The sequence below is a fragment of the Falco cherrug genome, chromosome 8, assembly GCF_023634085.1.
Source record: "Falco cherrug isolate bFalChe1 chromosome 8, bFalChe1.pri, whole genome shotgun sequence".
NCBI classification, from domain to species: Eukaryota; Metazoa; Chordata; class Aves; order Falconiformes; family Falconidae; genus Falco; species Falco cherrug.
Window position 1 is genome coordinate 5,347,055 of NC_073704.1, and position 21,825 is coordinate 5,368,879.

A 21,825-nucleotide genomic window follows, 5' to 3' on the forward strand; every position below is an offset into this window, starting at 1 on the left:
AGACCAAAACACCATACAAATATTGTCCTGATATGACATGTGACATAATGAAGGAAAAAAAAAAATCATAATAGAAGACTGCATTAAGCAATACACAAAACCAAAAAAATCATCATATCATGATGTTCTCCCCTTCCTTTTGTATTACAATTAAGTGAAACACTAACTTGCCACAACTCTTTCTCCTCTCAAAAAGTAAAATCATAATAAAGAGATGTTGAAATGTTTAAAATCATAATAAAGAGATTTTGACACCTTTAAGAACAAAATTCAGCACAGATCTGAACCTACACTCACACGCAGCCTTTGTTAATGCTCAGGAAGCAAGCAGTTCCATTCACGGCTATGAAAAGATGTGTGCCCTTTAAGTTTGTAAGCGATAATAGCATAGTCTACAGGAATATAAATTACTACAGCATTTAAAAAGTATTTACTGCTATAAAAACTTGCAGGAAAAATATCTCTTCAAGATCCTCAAAAACAGCACAGCTTTATGGGCTTCACCAAAATGGAACTTTCTGCCAGCTGAAGTTCTTAGCCTGTGTGTAGGCTTTATAATTGCACAGAAGCACAAATAAAGTACAAAGGAGAACATTCAGTCACTGGAAAGCTTTAAAGTTTTATTAATGTCTGCATTATTCGTTAGCCAGAAACAAGTGGCAGGCATACTTTCTGGCTGGAGGCAAATCTGCAGAAGTCCAAGGTTAATTCTTGTACTTTTTCACATGTGCAAAGGTGGGGGGGGAAACTGGTCAAGAATTGGTCTTCTCTCTCTAACACTCTCACCTCCCCACCACCAAAGCGTACCTTGATGCTGAGATGATGATATTCTCAATGGGACAGACTCAAACATCAGTGCTGGGCTGGCCCTGGAGCACGCAGCGAGGGAGGTGTGACAGCAAAGTGACCAGAGGTGCCACCAGGGTTCACCCAGCACCAGTGAAGAGAAGACGAAAGTGGTCTGGCAAGCACCAAAACAGCTGGAAACCACATCCTTAGAACATATCTCAGTATATATTCTTATACTGAGATATAAATATATATCTTCCAGTAAGCTCCCTCTCCTCCCATGAAAGGGATGGGCAGGAACATCCTAATGCAAAAGCTGAAAACGTTCCTCCAGTCTGACTGGAAGGCACAGAAGAACCACATGCGCTGTTCTTAATTCTCTCTCAGCCTGTACAAGCCTAGTACTGTTCTGACACATGCTTTTCCCCCCACAACAAGAAGTATTTCAGACCACAGGTAAAGAAAGCATTTCTCATAGAGTACACCTGCCAAAGCTAGAAGAGAATTCACAGAAACTCTGAGGAGAAGCAGACAGTAGCGCTTTGCTATAAATAACAACATCGGAGGCTTGGCACCAAAAAAAAAATCTACATGAAACCCACACATTTCCTACCAGTTTCCAAAACTGTTAGCGTAAGTGGCTTTTTAGTCTCCCATTTCCTAAAAATAAGCTGCTCCTTTCAATGGGAAAAAAGAAGATACAGAGGAGTAACTGTCACAACACTAGCACACCACAACAATGCTTATACCATCAGTCAGATTTACTATCCAAGCTGTTTCTCCTTCCTCCAGAGGTCAGACCACACTGCTCCCCCTCCATCCACCCACCTCTCCCCCCATCCTCAGGGCTATTTAACCACTTAGCAGGAAGGAGCTACAGCTGCACATCATCCATGTCAATCAACCCGCTGCCTTCGTGGCAAGGCCACAGCTGCATGTTATCAATGCTAATCAACACACTGCCTTCACGCCTCTACAAGTAACAGGTGACAAAGGGGTACAACCGAGACACCTGACAGCAAAAAAAAACCTCCTTAGGCGAGGTTACCACTAATTTTTGTTTTAGGGCAAGAAGAAATATCAACACCAAAAAGTATAACAAGATGAAATTTCACTATTAAAGTAGAACTCTGAAGAAAATACATTTAAAACTCCTACAAGCAGCAATAAATCCTCAGACAAATCACTGACTGCACAATCCTAAGAAAAAACAAATAAATACAAAATTAGCTTCTTTCACAAAAACAGTTGTCTACATCTGGCTTTTAAAGCATTAGAAAATATATTTAATTTTTGAAATATTGTATTTTTCAGCAGATTTATTTTGTATTAAGCTTACCATTATTCTGATCTGTATTAGTGGATTACATTACTCACCGAACAGACTAGTTTATCCCGTACAAACAAAAGGAATAACTTGAAAAATACAGATATCCCCTTCTTCCCAAACTTCTCATATTTTGCAAGAAAAACTGATACTTGTCTTTTGCTCACTGTAATGGAAAAGTAATGAACAGGATACAAGAGGAGCTTCCTTCTCCCTCCAAATCCACCAGCACCAGTGTCTAGTGAAGCGTGGTGAAGGATTTCAGTCGTGTCAGCCTAATTTTCACTGTGCTGTACAAGAACTTACAGATGTCAGATGCTCAGAGCCAGTAGAAAAGCTTTATACATGTTCTCTCTCAAAGAACTCCGGCACTTTTATCTGCTTCCAAAAGACAGACAGATGGCAAACATCTTGCTCCCTTGCAGACAAGAGGGTCTGTATTTGACATCCCATTAGCCATCTGATCATCTATGTGGAATCCAAACAAGATTTTGTCCTGCTGTTTTCAGGTGGATGGTGGAGAGCTTTGTTACTGTTTTAACAGCAATAGAGTGAGATTCAGCAACGGGGTCCACCATCAACAGGTAAACATAGAACAGCTCTTAAAAGAAATCTGGTAGAAGCGATACTAGAGTCTTGAGCTTTTTGACTCACAGCATGAATAATTTTCTAAAATTTTACATGCAGGTCTTGCTTGGATAAATATATACAGTTAGAAAGAAAGATAGAAAGATGCGTCTTGACACAATATGATTACTTCTATGTTGACATCATCCTTTCTTCTCTGAAAGAGCCGAGTGTTCCGTACACAATCTAGAAAAGCTATTTTATACTGGCAGCTCATTTTCAAATCCTCCATTGCATTTTCTTTACGAGGGGTGGGGGGAGTATTTGAAATCTTCAGGTTTCAAAAAAATAGCAAGTTCTTGTTAACCTTCTGAAATTAAGGTTATTTTTATTGCATTCATTGCACTTTCACAATCACGTTGTAAAAAGTGCCACTGACAGAAAAGGCAGAAATGGAAAGGCTCATTAGGTATTCTAAAGGTAGCCTCCAAATAAACACAACCATTTTAAAATAACTTAGTTTAGTTCCACTTGAAATGAAAAGCTCGTCACATTTAGCAGATCCATCGTGGAGGTATAACAGTTTAACAAAAGGTACCATTTTACTTCTCTACCAAAGTATATTTAGCCAAACTCAAGAAATTAGACACAGCATTGTGCGCACACACTCAACAGGTCCCATAAGACCCTTTACGTGCTTCCCTCAATGCACATTAACCTTAATTGAAGTTCAAAAGCTGATTACTGGTGTTCAAAAGATGACTTAAAGAAAGTGAAAAACCCAGATGTCTGTTTAGACAGAAGCAACCGGAAAATTTCTACGTAGGTAAGAGGGAACAACGAGCCAGAGAAGAATAAGAAGAAATGTGCCTGCATCTCCTATCACAGCACCCCCACCCACCCCCCGCGTCACCTTTGCTCCTGCACAGATTTCACAGTATACCCGAGATGCTTTCTCTGCTGGAGTCCTCTCTCCAGGAGCCAGCCCAGCAGGCTTGCTCCAATTTATCATAAATGCAAAATGAGGAAAATACTCACCCTTTCCCCAAGAGCTCTGAACTATGACACTACAAACAGTTTTCTAACTCTTTGAAGTCACAGTTTGAGAGGTTTAATTGTAAAAGCTTTTTGGGGTTTTTGGATTGGGTTTTGTGGGGTTTTTTTAGTGTACAAGATCAATACAAAATTAACAGAGATTGTCCTCTTTTGGAAATGAGAAGAGCATGCTAAAAAGGTTATAATCATGTCAAAAGGGGAAGAAAAGGGAAAAAAAAGATGATATCATTATTTAAACCTATTTATCCGCAGGACTTCAAGTTGATACTTTTATACCTTAGTTAACTTGGGGACCCTTGTTCCACAGCTCTCCCTCAAAGGAAAACCAGAACCCTTGTATAAATTCTAGGCATACAAACTGCTACACAGAGTGTACATATACTTGCTTGCTTATCTTTTACAGTCCAATTCCGATGATCACTTCCCTCCCAGTGCTAAATGTCACATGTTGATAAACAAAATCACTGCCATACAAATTTCTGACTTTCACAGAACCAACTTATTCATATTCTGAAACAATGACATATGAAAGTGCCATTCATTTAACAACAGTTTAAAAAAAGTGTCATTCACTTCACAAAGACTTTTAAAATCCATGATACTGAAGACAATCCCTTCCCATCAAAGTCAACAGATTTCTCATGAATGTTAATACATTCAGAATCCTTGCTTGAATTGGTTAGCCTCAAGGACAGCATTACGTTTTATTTATACAGGTGAGATGGGCTTTATTAAGTGATTTCAACAGTTTTCAATATCAAGAAAAGTTGGCAATATCGATTTTGTCACTTCTACTAAATCTCATATTATCTTGAAAACTAGGTTCTATTTTTCCTAGGCTTTATCATAGTACATTCTTTAAGCTTTTTTTCTTTAGCCATTCTGAATGCATTCTGAAGAATCCCAACATTTCAACAGCGACATGATACAAAGTTAAAAGCACAGATATTAAACTAACACAAAAACATGGGGACCAAAATCACATTTATGACAAATTAATCTCTTCATCTCTGTCTTGTAGGTACGTGTTGAAGTAATTCATTATAATGTGTATTAAAGAGAAACATTCAGGGTTTGTGCACTATTATCATTACTGGGAATCTTATTTCAAGATTTTGGTAAGTGATCTATCCTAGAGTAATTTAGCAGAAAATTACTGAAATATAGGCTACAACATGATAGAAGTTCCAAGCTAACAACACTTGAATTCCTTCAAGTCTTCACTTTCCCCAGGTAGAAGTGTTCTCTGTCTTCTAATACAGTTGGGACTAAGGAGAAATGTGTAAGTTTTTAAAAGCACCATAGATCAGCAAGTTGAGACTCAAACATTCATTGCATCACAAAGAGAAAGGTACTAGCTGCTTGGGACTGGGAGGACAGTTTTATTTAATGAATTTAATGAAATTCCATGCAGTTGAAACATGCTGCAAGTCTAACATCGTGTTCACAGCTTGTTCAGATTTCCATAGAAAACTCCTCAGTGAGGCATCTCCAGTATTCGGGAATGAAAGAGCGTCTTCTCCTGTCCTTTGCAAGCATATGATACTTTGACAACAACCCTTAAAGCACTACGCGTAGCCACTCACCCCCAGGTAGGCACCAACTGTGCGGAACCTCCAGAACCAGCGGAGCAAACAAAATACAGGTCTGTCCTCCTAAGTATGCAGAGAAAATTCAGACAACTGCTAACAACAGGTTCAGTGACTGACCCCGTAACTAAACTAGTGGAGTAAAAGGAGAGGGATGTGAAAAACAGGTACCAACACCTGCCATGTTTTCAAAGAAAGTAATTCTTAGGCTTTTCTCTTGAAAATTGGAGAGAAAGAGAGAGAAAAACAAGCAGAACAAAAAAACCAAAAACAACAACAAAAAAAAAAAAAACACCAAGCTCCCAGCTTTAGAAGAAGCTTTAAAACTGTTTAACAACTAGAAATGGACCCCTGCCAGAATGTTTCCTATTGAATGGCTTAAATACCCATGCCAGGCATTTATTTTCCCTTTCTTTCTATACAGATCTTCGCTACCAGCTCTGGTCTATGGCTTTGGGTACAGCAACCAGTTTCATAAATGCTGAAGCAAATCCATGATAATTTCATAGCACCTCAGTCCTTCCAGAAATTTAAGCTTTGCTACCAAGGTTTCAAGAACTCAGTGTATGGATTCACAGTGTATCAAATATGACCACATTTAAACCAGATTTTCAAATGTATTTGTGGTGATGAAGTCTGCAAGTTAACTGCACTTGACCTATATTCATACTTTAACATCTGTCCCTACCAGTCAGCACCAAGCACCTGAGTACCCCGTGCTGAGATCCTTGGAGAGCACTGCTCACAGGGGCTAAACAGCTTTCCTCCTGTATCAAGAGCAAAACTCCATAGGCATGTGTATACCCTTTCATGAGATCCTTGTAACACCTAGCCATAGAGAATCTCCTGCTATATAGTTACCACCAGACGCTCAGAGAGAAGAAACCACAGCAAAACCACAGAACATCAAACGACACTCTACTGCATCCAGGCACTTGAGCAAACGCTGCTTTGAAAATTCAAACCTAGGAGTCAACCGGTGAAAAATAATCAGAACCACCAACATAAAACTGCACTCTATATCCAACCATTACACCAACTACATGCTACTCTCTCCTCCCCCTTTGCCCAACAACATACACTGACATTGTCAATTTTATGAATTACAAGTAACTATTCAAATTGCTTAAGTTACCTCCAGGACAATCACATTCAAATAATACTGGTAGTCGCTAATGAAAATCAAATTATATGATGTTTTGCAATTCTTTAATACTGCTTTTCCAAAACACTTTCATGGTGCTATACGATCAAAGAAACAACCGTTCAAGAAAGAGACCTGAGCATCTCTACTGGTATTTATGTATTTCACAGAAGCTCATTTCAAAAGAAATAGCTAGAAGTACTGAGAAAGAACAGGCTTGTGTGAATTTACAATCTTAACAGCCTTGCTTCTACCACAGTTTTAAATATTTGCTAAAAAAATTGAGCACCAGGGTAATAATGGAGAAATACAGCAATGTACAAGCATTTCTGTAACAGGGAACAGTCATTATGGCCCAATACTATAAAAATCCTGCTCAAGCACACCACATCTTTAGATACAGTTTTCTGTTCTTTTCCAAAAGCCATTTTGTTTTAATGGAAAACTTATGCAAGAAGATTCAAGCAAAGCTTCTTCTTTGGAAATTACTTGAATATGTATGCACACGCATATATGTGCACTCTCAACTGGCTCACTGATGGCATGTGGACAAAAAGGACTGTTGTTGATTTTTTACTAATATCTTTGCCTTTAAAAACAAAAAAAACAGCAGCACCTAAGTCACTTTAGAAAAACTGTACTTCTCAAAGAAAGAAATCAGTATCTCATATAATACTGATGTAACCCACAGCACAAATTTCTATATATAAACATAAAAACATGAAGAAAAAGTAGTTCTGTTATGGTTGCAGGGGGGGCAGAGGTGAAAATCGAAATGACTAATTAGCAGTTACCTTGAAAACTGAAAGCATAAAGTATTTCAGCTAGGAGAGAAAATTACATGTGAAATTACCTTGATAAGCTGGAAAGGAACTGAAGAGGAAGTACTGTTGTAAGCTGGGAGTAATGGAGACGTTAAGTACTACAGTGTACTTGCAGACAGAAGTTCCCAATCATTCTGCCAAACCTCAGTGCTCCTTTTTCTTCACTTTGTTTATGACTGTGAGCATGCAGGCTCTAATTTGTTTCTTGAACTACCCACATTTAAATCTTTTGGGAATTCCACTGCACAAAATGCTGCACAAAATTAATCTCACTTTTCTATTTCATCCAAGAATGTGCGTCTCTGCTAACCGGATTTTCAAAAGTATACCTTGCTGGTCACAACTCAGTGATCTTTTTCAGAAAAGGTTTAGCTTTGTGTGTTTAACCTTCCAGAAATTATTCTTTATTATAACCAGACTTAGACTTCTTAAGGAAAGCAGAAGAACTATTAGTATGACTGTGTTTTAAACTCCATTAAAATCAGAAGCCACAAGATGAGAGCATAATTACTATAGGAGCCAAATTAAAATATTCTTCTCACTTTGTAGCCTCTTCAAAAGGGGAATATTGCTGAAATTGCCACTACAAGAATCCTTTTCAAGCAGTAAAACCTCAACGTGCTGCCACTGAAACCTGAATGGCTTTAACACCCAAACTAGAGTCTACACCGGTTAGTAGGTATTCACTTTTCAAATGCTGTTGGAATCAAGCCAGTGGGAAACAAAATGTATTTTGCAGTCTTTTAATTTATAATCCATACACACAACCAAACAGCAGCACTTAAAAAGCAGGGAAAGGGAAAAATGTGGTTTGAAAGCAGCCTTGAACTTAAATAAATGAACCAACCCCTGAATTTCCTTCAAATTCTCTGAAGAGTTTCATAAGCCACCCCCATGCCACTTTCCCCAGGGCGAGGGGGGGGGGGGGGGGAAGGGGGGAGGAATAAAAAGGACAGAACTAATAGGCCAAATGATTATATCATTTTTTATGCCAATGTAATGCTGGAGCTAAAATTGGTATAACAAAGGAACGTAGTTGATTGTTAATACTGGGGAAGCTGCTTCCTCTCCCGTATTGCACTTAGCATTTATGAAATCTTTCAACAAAGGATGCAGAGAATCCATTGACATTAGGCAAAGTTTATAAGTATTCCTATGAGATTATTATTATTCCATCTTGTAGGTGCATAAATTAAGACAGAGACACAATACATGGCCTCGCAGTGTCACTGAAAGATTGACAGCTGCAGTAAAGCTCAGGACTTCCAAATTTCACATTCCTGTTTAAGTCTTTCTCTAAACTGAAAATATTTTCTAGCAGTTACTTTGCAAGTTAAAATGGAGGTATTTTCTTGACAAAGTTTTTACAGCAAGCTTAGATAGTTCCTCCTTAATTTACAGTTAGCAAAAGATTACTACAGAACCAGAATATAACTTTTCAAGCAGATCTCACTACTGTTTCAGTAACTGATAGCTAAATAGAGGTTCCAAAGCAGCAAGGGAGAAGAAAAGTGGAACTGCAAACAGGACAATGTGCCAACTTCCACTCATTGTATGGCCCCACTCCTCATGTTATGACCAATGACATAGCTAGGAGCAACGAAAGGGGATGGATGACAGCCCTACCTGCTCGCCCCCTGCCCCAGGTAAGGATTACTGTGCCCACGGCCATACTGTGAATCGCTGAATGCGTATATACATGCTCACCGTGGATCCCCGTGAAGCTCTACAGTAAGCTCACTCTCCTCACTATGCTTTGGGAGCCTTCACAGAAGTCAGTATTTTGTCTTTCAAATGGTCCTGGCTGGCCAATCAAGCTTAATGAGTCCTTTTGATACTGATGGCATCTCATTCCTTGCTGCTGCTCCATGAACATAGGATAGTTCACTCGCTCAATGTCTTTGCTAAATGATACTCTTACTTTCAGTTATAACCAAGGAGCTTCTCCTCCAACTGTCTGGAATAAAAGGAGTGATTCACCACCACATCTTGAATTCTGCTCAATTATGTAATTTAGGAAATAATCGTATGTTAACCATACCATTTTCTTCAGATATTTGTTGCAATGTGCATTCTTTATCATGAAACTCTGGGTTAATTGTGTTTTTATTGCTAATTCATGACACTAAGGGGATACCTTGTCTTCAACTACTTTGCTGCTCTATTATTTGAAATGTTAGCAGTCTTAAGTTCTTGCAGGACTGATCTAAATGTGAGGTACAAACACAGGTCTGCGCTGTTACACAGCTTCCTGTCAAGAGGTCCTGTCAAGAGGATGTTATTTATTTTTCAGGGTCATCTTTTCCCCTTTTTTGTCTAAAGCAAGAGGGAGCAAATGCACACCCAAAACCCAGTAAAACTTTCCTGTGTATCCTCCCTAGTTTGCTTTGCATGAAATATTTTGCCCTGAATTCTCATCCGTGTATCACCTTCAACACCATTCCCACAACTCACATTAAATAGTGTTAATTATTTTTTTTCGCACATGCGCATTCTGGCACTGTGTCCATGGTCTCAAGCACTGAACAGATTAATTCACATGAAGCTAAATCTTTGCTTTGCTCAGGGTGATGAACAACCTTACTTGTGACATTTACATCTATTGATTTGCCTGCTTTGTGAATACTCCATTACAATATGTTGATCAAAATTACATAAATTGATAGTTCACAGCATTACAAGATGTGCACTTTTCACCCCAAAGTAATTTTTTTTTTTTTTTTTTTTTTTTTTTTTTACTCACACACAGTATGACCCTTTGATACCTCTCTTTACCAACCTGTATTATAGCAGTTTCAGACTGGTACTTTTTCCAGACCCAAAGAGTCAGTAACCAGAACTTCATCTGTGATAAATGGAAAGCTGCTAGCAGACACTTCTATTTCCCTCCTGTTGAAAAAAGTTATATTTTTGAGTACTATCTCTATTCAATAGACTGCTAGCCAGAGATCTGTGCATCTTCCTCTTCAGCAAGAGTTAATAAGCTGCTTTTCTGCTGCTGAAAAGATACCTACCCAGTAGCATCAAAATTTGAGCAAAAAATTGTGAGCACCTGTAAAGGCCAAGAACATAGCTCAAACGCTCTATGATAGCCACCATTAAAATCTACGCTACAATTTAGTGCACTCCAAGCTGTATAACAATAGAATCTTGTGATGTTTCCAAGTACAGTCAGTTCTATCATGTTATAAACCAGGAGGGGTTTTTAGGAGTAAGGAGATCCACAACTCCTCGAACCAAAGGAAAAAAGAAATACAAACTTGCCTTTAACTTTTTATACAAATTACCCCTTTCACTCAAGGTTAAAATACTGTGTTTTATCTTGTACTTGTCATGAAGCTGTAACTGTGCAATTAACGCGGCTTATCTGATTAACAGAAATTCACTGAACTGCAGTACACCATTTCTCTAAGCTCAATGGCAATTGAGTTACTAGAAAACCACCTGCCTTAGCTATCTGTTCTTAAATAGCCATGCAGCTGCCATTACCATCATACTTGACCCTTCTTCAATCACATAATAAGGGCTTGCCAACTTCATAGGTCAGAGTTGCGTTTTACAGCTGGGAGAGCAGAGACCGATGTTCCAGAGCACACACCTCTCCCACCGCTTAGCAGTGAAGGACAGAACACGCATGTAAAAGCGTACGTTAAAAATGCGTATCATCAGGGGCTGGAAAACAAACAGCTGGAAACATGCTCTGCGTTTGGAGAAAATGTCCACGAAGTAAAAGAGGCGCAGAATGGTCAGATGCGAGTTTTAATTCTAAACAAGACCACAGAGGGGAGGACTAAACGAAGAGCCTTCAGACCGGCGGTTTTAGCTGAACACAGTTGCTCAGGAAACTGTTGGAACACTGGGTGAATGACAATTCACAAAACATACAGTGCCTTACTGCTAAAAAATGGCAAAGCACCGAGACGTGTCATTTATTCCAAGGGAACGCAGTACTCTTCAGAGACCCCGGCAACACAGCACGGACCACTTGGTGCTGTCACCTCAGCCCTGAGCTCCGACAGGACCGCTGCCGGGGCAGCCAGGTGTCCCTGCTTCTTAGGAGTCTTACATATTAATGTCCCAGTGTGGCAGGGTAAACAGATGATAATGGACATGCCTGAGAGTTACTTTCAGGACAGTAAGTCTGCAAAAAGGATTAAATGAGTCCAGAAGAACAAGGCGCTCTTGAAGAGGAAGGCCTGCAGGCAGCATGGAGAAGACCACCTGGGCAGAACCCCTGCCTACCCCTTCCACCACACGGCCGTGAGCCCCTGCCAGCACAACTTAAAAAATTAATGTCAAATATGCTAAATGAATCTTCATGTTTCTGATATATTTTTTTTAAGTTTCTTTAAAAATACTTTTCTTTTAGGTGCTACAAACTTCATAGGAGAACTTCAATCATTTTTCAAAAAAAGTCCTAGTGTTAATAACAGTAGTACAGTGGGCCTTTATTTTCTGCTGTTCCGCATCATTGAAATACGACCTATTGGCTATCCAGGTCTGATTTTACTTATTCTGAGTATTACTATTTTAAAAACAGACCAGATTTTAAGTGTTCCTGTCTGCTTAAGTAAAGTTTGGTTTAAAATTTAGTAAGATTCAATTAAATTTATTCATAGATTTCCTTTGCTTGGAATTTTTGTCTCCATCTCAAATTCCATAGTGACTTAGAAATGCAGAAAATAGGTGTTTTAAATAGTATACATGTCTACTGAGCCAATTAGGTTTTATTAACAGCTAAATCATGTATCAAGTTTTTCAGCTCTCAAAGTACAGACTTACATAAAACCCCTCAAAACGTTATGAAAAGTTGTCATTTACAGCCTAAACAGTATTTAGGTAAAGCAACACGTGTTTGCTCACAGTGTTTTTCAAACCTTTGTAAGCCTAGCTCACCATTGTACTTCCATTCCAGGAGCAAGTGAAAGTGTCCCCATTACCAAAACAGTTAATAAAATCAAGAAATAAGTTTATGGAACTGTGGAAACGTCACTACTAATACACCTAGGACCTTGCAGACATGTGGAGTACCTCCAGTCTTCCCACTTCTGTGGTATAACACAGTGAAAGGTGAGGATGAAAAGGAAGTGGTAACTTATTACAAAATGGAAGTAATCCAAATGAGGGGGGAAGCACTTTACTGCCTTTACATTTATGTTATTATTAACTTTTTTCTTTAATGTAGTTATGGTACTTCTGTCTGCAAAAGGCCAGAATCAGAGCACCTGACGGATAAACATTATAAATCTGTGAATTTTCCAGTTCTGGAACTGAATTACAGATTGTGATTTATAAATATAAAACCAAATACATAAACAATGAGAAAATACCACACATGAATTACAGTACAGTAACTTGAGTCTTAACAAGAGTATTGCATGTTTTCATGATAAATCCATAACCATTGAGATGTGAAATGTAATTCTTCCCCTTCAAGAGCACTCAAAAATATATTGCAGTTGATCTTTTCACTCCAGGAGAACATAAAGAATACAAAACCCTTCATACTTGTTAAGAATGTCAACGTTGGGGAGATACAGCTTAAAAAAAAAGTCATTTATAAATGAAAATAACAAGTGGCAACAGACAGCATTTGAAAATTCAGAACAAAGTCTTTTTCACTTTCACATATCATGTAACAAGTGTCAGATAAAAAAACAAAAAAACAAAAACCAAACAACCAAAAAAACCCAAGAAATTACCTAATAAATAAGTATCTGCTGCACAAAGCCACTGAGCTGCTTACCACGGATGGATTGACTAGTTTTTAATTTAATGCTTTACTGTGACTCAAAAGCGTAGAAAGAACAGACTTGCGTTTAAAAACAGGATTGAGGGTTAGATACAGGAGGGCTGTGTAACTTCACTGTTTACACCTCTACTGCAAAGAATAGAACATACTATAGAATTGTCTCACAAAACCATTTGCGTTGACCTCTGATAGTCCGATTCATCGGTTTACTCAGAGTGGAAATTGTATACATATATATATATATATTCTCTATAAATGCAGAATGTGATAGCCATTTTGTATTCCTAGTAAGGCCAGACTTATTTTTTTGCAGGTAAGTGAAGCAAGCAAGCAAGTAGTTTTGAAGAAGAGTTTCAATACCAGAATATCATTAACCTAAGCATTTAGATAGCAAACTGGCAAACCACAGACACAGGGATTTCTTCTAAACACAGTTCAAGCAAGATTTGGGTTTTTTTCTGGGGGGTGACTGGGACAAATTACAAACGCAAGAACAAAATCCATTAAGTTTTTGTTTGTTTGCTTTTCTAAACACAGATTACATGTATTCAGGCTGTTGACGACCTTCCTGGAAGCCCCTCAAGACAGCCCTATCTCCAGCTGTCATGCTGGAGAGTGAGTGGCCGGGACACCATCCTATTCCTTGTGTCATACTTAAAGTCAGCCGGGCTATTCTTTTCAGTTCCAGCAAACTGTAAAGCCTGGAGCACTCATGCAGCAGGGCATCCAAGAACTTCATCGACTGCATCAGGCTGCTGACACTTCTGAATGTCAGAGCAGATCATGATACTGATGAACTCCTTTTCTTCTGTAGGCAAACCCTCAATTCTTATGGTTATGTAATTACAGGGATAAAGCAGCTACAATTAAGTCCCAAACACACCTTAAACTAAAGGGCAATTAAAGTTTGACCTTACACATTATGCCAAAAGGCACTGCCATGCACTAATTTATATTAATAATACTGCAAAGATTTTGAGATAAATATGTTTTGAAATGATGTAACTGCTTGACTTTCAGAGATGGTAAAGCCTAATGGTGAACTAAAAATAAAAATGCAACCTAGAAGCAGGTTAAAAAAACAATAACTGTCTATAAAGAAGAATTCAATTGGGCATGTAGCAGAATCTTCGCCACCTGCAAACTTTCAGAAGTTTAATGGCCCTCTAAAAAGCAGTGACTCTCTCCCAAATGGCAGGATGCCTGTAATATAGGCGACGGTAAGAAGCTCAAGGTAATACACACCTTGAAACAGACCTGGAAGAATTTTTACATTTTGAATCATTTGGCTGCAGCCTTGGCTGGCTCCTTGCCAGTACCACAGCTAATGAAGGGAACCAAGAAAAAAACAGTGATAAAACCAGCCTAGCTGTTTGGAAGGGGAAGAAGGGATCAGGCAGCAGACAGATGGGAGGAATGGTGGCAGCCTGGCAGAAACAGCAGAGAGAAACAGAGCTTTAGATAAGCAGTTCATAGACAACAGTACCGAGCACACCGACTCCGACTTTTTACTGGTACACCAAAATTTGTTATGTCCCCTAGAAACAGGATCCACTTTTGAATCAAGAAAATCAACACACACAACCACCAAAAAAAAAAAAAAATCCCAATCAGGCGAACACCTTGCAATTCAGACTAGGTTTCACTGCTTTTCTTGTAGGCTTAAAGATCTATAGGAAGAATTTGAAAAATCTAGATCATGTACATCACAATTCTGTCTTCTATTTGATCACCACCTTAGTATATATTACTCACACTCAGAACATCATACAAATACACTATACAAATATAAACACAGTTATAATTGTTTAAGGGAAAAATGCTTTTTTATATATATGTATTAGTTACACATGGTTAATATTACTTATTAAAACATACAGATTCAAACCATGACCCACCAATTTTGTTATTACCCTATGAGATAATGTTTTCTACGGTCTTTGACTTAATCACATTAAGGGGCAGTTGTGCTCCTCGCTGCCTTGTGTCCCCAAACACTTACTCCCAGTTATGCTGCCCTTCTCCCACATTGGCACAAGCAGCCCTGCACAGCCAGCTCTGTCAGGGAAGAGAGGGGGTACGGGAAACCAAAAAAAAGCCCACACAAACATGTTGAAGTTTTGAAGTTTTCTCCTACCATGTGCCAATAAAAAGTAAGGGTCAACATTAAGCACTAGAAAGTGGAAGAAGAAAAGGACCATCTCTGCCAACTTCCAGACTGGTTTGTACTGCGGGACTGAACGGGAAACCACAGCATTAATGTACACAGGGCATCTTTCAGTAAATAATGATCTTTGCTTGGGTGAAGTGGCAGTCATGCTTCAGCCCACAGACAGGCTGCACCAAAACAGTCAGAAAAGCCACAAATTCAATTCATTTATCCTCAATCTACTGCCTCTATACAGCATTCTGGGGCATCAGCTCAGGTTGACAAAACTGTTCAGATACAAACATAGAGACAATTTCCCTGTATCTTTAAAAACTGTTTTAAGTAACTGAACACAGCTTAGCACTAAACTTACAATAAAATGTAAACCATCAGTAAATGCAAAAGTCACAGTTCATTAGCTTGCTCTAGCCACATGAAGACATTTTTATTATGCTAATTTATTTGAATAAACCATTAAAATATAAATCCAAATACAGAGTCTAGGCGAACAAATCTTATGGTAACTTTCGTGAAACAAAGCTTTCCCAATGAAATGGTAATTCTGCATTACGTGCAACTGCTTTCTTAATCTTCCTTGAGATTTCAACTTCACATGCCTATTGAAAAAAAGAACACAAGGGGCATTACATGTCCCACCCGCCCCTCCTGCAGGTCTCTGAAGAGTACTTAACATAAACACTAATTTATGGTATTACACTCCTGGACTTCAAGTATCTCAAATTCCACTTCAGGGTATTAGGCCAACTGCTGTTTAAATTATGTGTAAATTAGCTGAATCATGACCCTTCACTGGAAAAATACGCCTTATAGATCATGTCCTTAGGGAGTCGAATGCTGTAATGACAACTTACCACTGAGCTAATCAAGAATCAGAAAATGAAATTAAAATTAACTAAAGCAGAGGCACTGAAAAAAAAAATAAATCAATAGTGTTACCCTGCTGAACCAGGTCATGCATGCTAGAACCTCCTACCATTTACTACTGCAGTACATTTACTGCTACAGTAAAAATAAATTCTAACCCTCTGCAAAATAACAGGGAAGTTGAAGCATTTTTTAACTTCACTACAGTGAAATTAGAACATGTTCACAACAACATGTTGATGTTTTTAGATGCCTTCACCGGTCAACATTTGATTTTGAAAATGTCAGTGATTAATCCCTGCCCTAAAGATTTGTGTGTGCAAGTCTATGCATCTTCTATGTAATTTCTGCTGTAACTTTGCAACACTACATTCTTCATTTACTCAGTATGGGATGGACACTACAACGACATACACCTTTAAAAGCCCAAGGATTCAATGTTCTTAAAATAAAGGATTTTGCACATAAAAGCAGCTTTGTCTTTAAATTCCAGAATTCCAAATACTACATAAGCCTGCTGCAAATCAACAGAAGAATTTGTATCTAAGCATCTTAAATAAATCTGCTTCAAGTAAGCCTGTATCTACAAAATGATTCTGTGTTTTGGAGTGGTAATGAGTCCTATCAAGAACATTTTTTTGCCAATGCGTCTGGCTTTGTCCCACCCTGTCGAAGGAGAGACCCATGAGGTAGTCTTTTTCAAGTGCAGAGGTAAAAGTAGAATCCAGTACATACATGGGAGAGATTTTGAGCTGCTGTTGTCAGAAAGAACCCATCTCCTCCCATTTGTTCCCAGGCTACAAGATCCTTTTACAACTGGCAAGCTTTGATTTTTTAAAAGTCATTATTCCTCTCCAATGCACCTTTTTTCTTCCCTCTATTTTTTTTTCTTTATTGCATCAGCTCCCATCTACTCCATGAAAAAGTCTAAAAGTTAAGGACTTGTATATCTGTTGGTTTATTTTAGAAATCAAGTCAAGAATGACAGCCTTTCATCCCAACCATCCAGGAAATGAGAACCACAGGACTTGTCTGAGATGGAATTGGAAAGTAACACCATGAAGTCGGAAATGTACACACTGACTTTCTGAAAACCAGCAGCAACTGAAGTCATCCTTGGTTGTCCTATGAGATAGTGTCACAGCAGTAATTCAAAATCCAAGGAACTTTTACTTGAAACGCAGCATTTGCATATCACCTATGTTGGAGACATCAAGATACACAAAGGTACTGCACACTAGTGATCTGGTTTTGAGAAGTAATGAAATCATGCAAGTACTTTGAAGAGGCTACAACATCATAGCAATAGCTCTCAGTGCCAGATTAAAGGTAACCTTTGGGAAAGGAGCAGCATCAACAGACTGATTCAGCCTAATCTGACTTCAGCTCTACATATTCTCAGAGGTACTTCAATGGATTTTGGGATTTATAATCAAATGAAGTGAGATGCACTTGCTCTAAAGCACAGCGCTGCAACTGAAATAAGCAAGCCAGGAGAAAGTCTTCGTTAACCACTAGATTGCTAACAAATGTTTTTTCTTATCCTCACCTCAAAACAATAAAAATTTGCTACTTAGTTTTAGCTTACCTTCCTTTCACTGAACTAAACAAAACATTCAATTTTCCAGAGGCTCCTAGTTTCCTACCCACACTTAGAAAACATTAATTTAATGATTCGACAAGTATAACACAACCACTTCCCCATAAATAAACTCTTCTCCCTAACATTTTAAGTCCCCCAAATTTTGCCTTTTTTTCCAATAAATCAATGGAAACTCACAGCTACTGCCTTTCCTTTATCCAGACAAGCCTTCCTCTCTAAACAGAAGCAAGGAGACTGCAGCTTCAGTGCACTGTAGCAGTGTTTTCAATTTAAGCACTGGGTTATCAGTTGTGGAGATGGGAGGGGCATAAAAAAGCCCCAAAAAAAAAAAAACCCAAAACAAAAAAGAGGAAAAGCCAACTCTGAAACACAGTTACTTAGACCACGAGAGCTCTGGGTCAACAGCTTGGTCCTCCCTCAGCAGCTGACTTCACGTCAGAGGTATTGTTTAATGGGGGAAAACAGACAGCAGCACCTCTCTAACCCACAATGTCTATAAACTGAGGCTTTTGGCTTTGTTACAAGCAGTTTAAATGAAAAAGAAACAAACAAACAAATCTACCTTGAATCTTTCATTCCAGTCTTAAAAAAACCCTCTACTCGACCAAGAAAAATTCAAGTATGTGCATAACCTTTTCCTGTAAAGCAGTTCACAGCAAGAATTAAAACAGCTTACCCTTCTGCATTCAAATTTCTTGCCAAGGTACACAGCGGACACTAATTCTGATGTGGAATAGATCACTCATTTGTCAACGTTTTTGAACCTTTGTTACTGCTGCTTTATAGTTTCGTATGTACTAGAATAAAAACAAACAATGACAGATATTAGTTGTGAACCAGTGTATTACCAAAGCACAGAAATTATTTTCCTAATTTAAGAAAATTAGTACAAACAGCTTAATGGAAATATATTTCACACATTTTAATACAATTCTGCTGGAAAGGTCTAAATCAGCTAAAATGTTGGGAGCCACAGAACTGTATTTTCAGATAGAAATTCTGATTCAAATATTTCCCCGTAACTTCCTCACCAACAACTGCTTTACACCAACAAAATAACCATTTAACACAGAGAACACTAGCTTGACCATTTATTAATTAAATTCCACTAAATATGAGATGCACAAAGCATGCAGCATTAGACCCAAATCTGCTCCTTTACGGAAAAATTGAATTGTAGTCTCATAATAATAAAGAGAATACTGCACTCCCACAGATGCTACAAAATGCGTCTGTAAAAATGGTACCACATCTTGCCTCAACGTAAGGAAGTTCAATCCACTCTCCTGCAGAACGAGGAGCCACCAAAATCTGTTTTTGCTCCGATTCCAGTTTTACCAGAGATCGGCATGTGACCTGGTCCCTCGTAAGTAACCACCCTGGCCATCACCCCTTGATGTTCTCCAGTTCAAGATATTCACAGAGGATTTTAAAATACTCTTACCCTCTTTACTGAATGCTCAGATTAGCCATACCAATTTAAATCTTGATTTTTTTGATGGTTCACTTTGAGATGTTTAGACATATTATTCCCTTAAATCCCCTTGGATCTGTTAACTCTCAAGTATCAAGACATCAAGACCTATAGTTTTACCTAGTCAGCAAGGGACAATTACTTCCCTGGTCCATGAAATGAATAAATGGCTGCACCTTCTATACGTTCCTTTCATTGTTCATCTTTTGCTGCCCTAGTGTAAAAACTCATCTTTGTGAGGAATATGAATGCATGCTATTTCTTTTCCTTCATTTCTTTTTTCTCTACTTCATTCCTCTTTTCCCTGACATGGTTGCTTTTTTTTTTTTTTTCCCCACTTTAAGCAGGAAAAAAAAAAGAAAGAAAAAAAAAACCCCACACAACCAAAATTCATCATATTACGCAGTCCTTCACCCGTTGGAGTGGGTCCAGAGGAGGGCCACAACAACGATCAGAGGGCTGGAGCACCGCTCCTGTGAAAACAGGCTAAGGGAGGTGGGTTGTTCAGCCTGGAGAAGAGAAGGCTCTAGGGAAACCTTATTGCAGTTTTTCAGTACCTACAGGGGGCTTATAAGAAAGATGAGGACAGACTCTTTAGCAGGGCCTGGGGTGATAGGACATGGGGTAATGGTTTAAAACTAAAAGGGGGTAGATTCAGACTAGGTATAAGGAAGAAATTTTTTACTACGAGTGTGGTGAAACACTGGCACAGGTCACCCACAGAGGTGGTAGGTAGATGCCCCATCCCTGGAAACATTCAAGGTCAGGTTGGATGGGCTCTGAGCAACCTGATCTAGTTGAAGATGCCCCTGCTTACTGCAGGGGGTTGGACTAGATGGCCTTTAAAGGTCCCTTCTGACCCAAGCCATTCTGTGATTCTGTGAATTAGCAAGAATACATTCTGCTTTTCATGGTCTTCCTGCAACTTGGTAAGCCAAGTCCAAAAAAGACCCCAAAAGTATGACTAATGATAGAGTACACTCGTAGAGTAAAAGCAGAGTGCTAATACATGAGAAACGTTTTCCAACAGGCTGTATACTGCACCACAACATTATAATTTTGCTGCCTTGTTACTCCACCAAACAAAATGTGTGTCAATTTTAGTAATTATGCAATACATCACACTCACCTATTTCACTTGCCTCTACCATGCCTTTACAGCAATACCATGATAATAAATGCTGAAGGTCATATGAATAAGAAAATACATTCTGGAGTTACAACAAAGACTTTTTTTCCCTCGATGTAATGTGAAATACATCCTGTACCATTTCATCATCATGACAGTACTGAACTCAACAAGCAAATGCCATACCCTCAGAGTGATCTATATTTATTAATTTTTTTCTTCAAAAAAACATAATGCAAAAGGTAAAGAAGTGGTAATTTCAACTTTTTCAGATTTTTTGTTTCTAACCCAAATCTGTACTATTCAAGAGTTTGATATTCCAAGACAGAAGATAAAACCATTAGGCTACTCGGCATGTAATGACTTTGTGGCTCTACTTGAGCCTGCACAGCCAAGCACCTCCTGTCTCCCTGAAGACAGCAGCAGCCCTCTAAATCCTCTGCAAACTCTGGAATTAAAGGCAGCATCCATTTTCTTGTCTACTGACCCAGGATCCAACTCAGAAAACAAGTCTGAAACAAATATTTAAGTGTCTTCCACACCTAGATTGACACCTCATTCATGAGATTCAAACACTGCTTAACAAACACTTTTACTTGCCTCTCCCGACTTACTCTTGTAACTATAAGGTCACAGTATTCCAACTGTATTTTTCACAGTAAATGAATGGGAATCACTAACCCAACGGCTCTACTCATTTTTGCTAATTTGCAGTTCATCCTACAGTGCCTGGAGCCATTGACATAGCTGCCTGCCAGGAAACTGTTATTCAGAAACCCATTCATACTGCACTGTTCACAGTCACCGCAACCAATATTTCAAGTATTACATTTATAGAGCAGGTCTCAGTAAAAGGAATCGCATGTGCAGCAGAAACTTAAGGCAATTCACTGGTTATGTTCAAGGCACAGACATTTCAGAAACCACACAGGGAAGTTCTTGAACTGGAATTACCAGAGAAAGACATCGAAGTCCCTTTGCTGTGCTCTGTTCTTGTACAGACGCCAACAATTTGTCTCAAAGCTGAAGAGCTGCTGCTCTACTCTAAGTAGTTGACATAACAGTATTTGCAGCATTGAGTAGTGATACCTCTCCTCATCTACCCTTCTGATTGTTGTAATTAAAATATTTTTAAGGTCACTATATGTAAAAATTTTAAAGAATTTTTTCACTTACACATGGAAAAGATTTGGCAATCATGCACAGGTCAGTAATACCCCGTCCTAGAACAATACATGGGAAGGGAAGCACATGTAAGAAACTCAGCCACCAGAATACATCCCAAATTGTAAAAGTCCTACTATGTAGTGTAAGTTGTTCCTAAATATTCCACTTTTACTCTACCTTCAAGAGAGGGAAAATGTATGTCTCTTTACAATTATAGCTTAATAGAAGCGATGCTAATTTTGTAAGACACCAAATAGCAGGCAAGGCTATGAAATCTGTGGGAAGTACAGTATGCTTGACATCATCTCAGAGCAAAATGTTCCAAATCATTTATACTTCACTCTTTGAAAACTCCTGGATGAATAGCCGG

The 21,825-nt window shown here is 38.6% G+C and overlaps 1 protein-coding gene across 4 annotated transcripts in view; it reads right to left on the reverse strand.

The window, feature by feature from the left end:
* GULP1 (GULP PTB domain containing engulfment adaptor 1) overlaps nt 1–21,825 on the reverse strand; it is a 162,885-nt gene that overhangs the window by 89,133 nt on the left and 51,927 nt on the right. For 3 of the 4 annotated variants that reach the window (XM_055719088.1, XM_055719089.1, XM_055719086.1), the window contains exon 2: nt 18,362–18,482. The exons of the other annotated variant lie outside the window; for it this stretch is intronic. The gene's annotated coding sequence lies outside the window, so the exon portion shown is untranslated. The remainder of the gene's footprint in view (nt 1–18,361; nt 18,483–21,825) is intronic. 4 annotated transcript variants of the gene reach the window in all.